Source organism: Trifolium pratense, linkage group LG6, assembly GCF_020283565.1.
Source record: "Trifolium pratense cultivar HEN17-A07 linkage group LG6, ARS_RC_1.1, whole genome shotgun sequence".
Classification (NCBI taxonomy): Eukaryota; Viridiplantae; Streptophyta; class Magnoliopsida; order Fabales; family Fabaceae; genus Trifolium; species Trifolium pratense.
Genome location: NC_060064.1, coordinates 23,369,769 through 23,374,155, shown reverse-complemented (window position 1 = coordinate 23,374,155; position 4,387 = coordinate 23,369,769).

The window sequence follows — 4,387 nt, the reverse complement described above, 5'->3', positions numbered from 1 at the left end:
TGAGACTTCGACAGAATTGGATTGCATGCAGGGAAAATTTGATCATCTGATTAAGATCGGATGATCCAAATATAAAGAAGACTAAATTAGATTGTATGGCTATTTTATATCTGAATCGTCTAATCTTAATTAGAAGGTTAGATCTTTCTTTACTGCATGCAGTTTTTATTGCATACAATCTGGATCTGGCTACAACACACTTAACTTGTGTTCAAGAGACCAGGAAGAATAACATATTAATGTTTCACAATAACAAAAGAGAAACACTACATTTTCACTAAAATTTTATGATAATAAGTATATATATCAGTTACTTGATTTTATCTATATATTTAATATTTTATTTATTTATAATTTTTTATAAATTAAGAGCATTTAAATATCAACGTAGAAATAGACATCTCAACTATGCTGGCATCCCATTGTTCATTATCCTCTATCTATGTCTCATATTATATTAAAAAAGGAAAAAATAATATTAATTATTAGGGGGAACTAGGCCTTACCCCAAAGAAAGAACATGAAAAACAAAGTTCAAGTGATTATTGAGGGAGTCCTAGTTTATCTCGTAGAAAATCGTCCCTGAGCATAGATGGCAATTAAGAGTCTCCCACCACCACATTTGTGTGTAAGCATGTCCAAGACTAGCAAACTTATTCGCATAAGCATTTTCTTCTCTATAAATATGAGACCATTTCAAGGTAAGACCAAGATGCAAACGATTCGACCAACGATTCAGTAAATCCCAAAGAACCACATTCATATTTTCAAAAGCACGAAGCACCGTCACAGAATCACCGCAGGTGCTGGAACTGTTTGTATAGTGTCAATCTTGACTGGGTTAGTAATAGCATCTCCAGGAACCACCTCTTTCTTCTTGGCTACATATTGGAGGGTAGCCTTGAATGCTTCCTTTTTTATGTTGATGATCTTTTTGTTGCGCTCAGTAACAACCAAAATCTCTAGAGGTTTTTGCAACCAATTACAACTAGATACATTATGTCCAATGACACAACAATGTAAACAAAATTGTGACATATGTTCATAAATCATCACAAAGTGTAAAATCTCTAGTAGTATAGTAGTTACTGGTTACACTCACATTTTTAAATGTGAAGAAATATGAAATTTCAAACTAAATACTATAGTACTTATGGGGCAAGTGTGAAATATTTAACTATTATCAATGTCATAAACACATTGAAAAGTAGTTTAAATAGTGTATATATACAATTAAAACTTTAACTCAAAAACATGTTGTGGTCTACTATATTATGAGATAAATCAATTTTTCATTATTTAATTTTTTTTTTGACGAATTTATTTAATTTTTATTGAAAAAGGTGGTTTCTTATGAATGCATTGGTGATATTTTTCCTACAAAAGAAAAAAACAATAGAGTATTAATAGGTTTTAATTTTTTAGTTTGCATCACACAATCAAAATATCAGAAAAACACACTAACTTGTGATTACTATAAAAAGAATACTTTCATAAGAAAATCTTGGTGTGAAAAATTAATTGCATTCTAGTATTGAACATCAGGAAAAATGATTTTGTGACATATGGATGTAAGTGATGTAATTTGAAAGGAGTATATAGGTGAGAACCTTTTATTCATTATTGAGTTCTGTGATATTTTACTGTAATTAACCTTAAATGGAATAATACAGTGAATCAATATTTAAACCGCATATGAAAGATACGTTCATATTTAATATCTCGGTGAAACATACTCTACCTCTTGATAATTTTGGAGTATTTACTCAATAATCAATAACAACAAGAAAGACTTTACGGTGGATGAACTCAATTTGGGTCATGTTGATTTTGAACTAGACTCCAAATTGGTGGTTGAAAGTTTTCGTTATCATAAGAAAGACTTTACGGAGTTTGGCGCTATTATTCAAAATTACAAAGCTACTTTTTCCTCTTTCTATGTAAACTCTAGTGTTGAGTTTGTAAGGAGATAAGGAAATGAGGTTGTTCACGCCCTTGCTACGGCGCCCTATTTTTAGCTAGTGTCCAAATTATGGATGATATTCCTGATTGTATTAAACACATTTTAATCAATGATATGCTATAATCACTTTATCGTAAAAAAAAGTTACTCCCTCCGGTCCTTATTATAAGAAACACTTTGACAAAATCACACAGACCAAGGAAGGTAAATTTTCTCATTAATGATTCTAACATTTTATGTTATATTCCAAAACTAACCTTTGACTAGCATGAGAAATAGGTATCTCTAATTAATGCACTAGCATTATAATAAATTATTTGATTGTATTTAATAAGGGTACAAATGGAATTGTGTCAAAGTGTTTCTTATAAAAAGGACCAAATAAAAATTCCAAAGTGTTTCTTATAAAAAGGACCGGAGGGAGTACATAACTAGATTTACATGTGGTACACACAACTAATTTGTGACCAACTTTTATTTCACATTTATATTTTTTTTTGTATTAGTGATGGATAAATACACCAAATTATTAAGGGATAAATTTAAAAAATAAAAATTAATATCTCACGCTCTGAATTATCATGAATGGAGAGAACCTACAAAATAATAATAATAATAATAATAATAATAATAATTAAAAATAACATAAATGGGGTGCGTCTAGCAAGTAGATGCACACAGGTAAAAACTAAATCAAATGAAAACCTAGCAGTGGGCCCAAAACATTGATTGATCTGATTCACTAAAATTGCTTTTTAGGCCCCTTGAGTTTTTTCAAGCCCCCAAAAAATCCTAAAATACCCTTAATTTTGGACTCGGATTCATTTGTATCTTCATCTTGTGTTCCGAAATGAAATTTCACCTCGTATTCTAGAAACCAAAAAAGAGTACTTTCGGAACGTAACATCCATAATGTAAAAAATAATGAAAAAATGTAATTAAATTTGGATCATATAATCCGAAATGTATTTTTTTTTTTAAAAAAAAAAAAACACACTTGTGTATAAGTCAACACCCTAACTACTACCTTCATGTCTTCCTCATTTCAAAGAACCCAAATTCAGCAACTCCTCCTCTTCTCTTACCTCATGCAAACACACCTCTAAGATCTTAGAGACACAAAGAGTAAATTAAACTCACCCAAGCTTCATTTTCACTTCCTCTGTCATGATTCACTTCTCCCATCACTAAATCACTCCATTTCAAGTCAACCTTTACCATCCCAATTGATGCATGCACGGGATGGGACTGCAATTGCACAATGATGGATCCTACGTCAACCAATACAAGCATTAAAATTCAAAAAATTAATTAATTTCGGATCTTACATTTTAAAATTAATCTATATATAAATCCTAAATAGTTCTCCCACCACTAATCCTAACTCTAATTGTATTAACCAATCATAGCTTTTAAATCATTTTTTTAAAAAAATAAATAATAAAAAAATTAAACAATTGTAATTAATTTTTTATTTAGCCACATGTCACATTACTTCTAATGATTTGTCATATGCCACATTTAATCTGAAGCATTCATATGCATTTTTATTTCATTTCTATTCATACACCATTATTCTTTTCATATGTCCATTTTAATTACTAAGAAATCTAATGGTTTCCAATGAAAAGTTTTTTTTGAAGCAATGAAAAGTTGTACAAAATTAATTTCATATAAGCACCTATATTTTCAGTGGACATTATAAATACTTTTCTATTTCTTTTTCAATTCTCTCCACCACATGAATCATTTGGAAAGAATTGATTTTCTTCTTTACCTATGTTTTTTTTTTATCTTCCATTCACATTCACCTCTTCATCCTTATTATTTTTTTCATTTTGTTCATTTTTAATGTGCTTGCTCATGGTATTTGGTAATTGTTCGTCATTTTAACTATTTTCGTTTCCTCCCTTAATTACTTGCATTCAAGATATTTGCAGCAGTATGTTTAATTCATATGCTTTGAATATCTATAAAATCTTTTATTTTGTAGATATATTAATTTACATTGGTTGATCTAACAAATACTTTATTTTAATTTTTGTCCATGTAGATGTTGCTATCATCATGGAAGTAGGACTTTGTGTGATTGATTATATATTTATAATGTAATACTACTATTATATATATGCTACTATTTATTTTGGGTTTCTATTACGAGAGTATATATATTAAATAGTGTATTGTTTTTTATTTATTTATATTTTTTATGTTTGCATTATATATATTTTGATTTTAATTTAGAGATTGATATACTTGATCTATATGTATACATGATTTATATTATAATTGTGTTTCTTCAAGCAATTGACACTGTTTATGCTTAATAATTGATTTGTTTGTTTGATTTTTGGTTACAATGTTGGAAGAACTTGAAGAACTATGTTTGTACCAAAAAAACAGCTTATAACTATGTATGTCCTT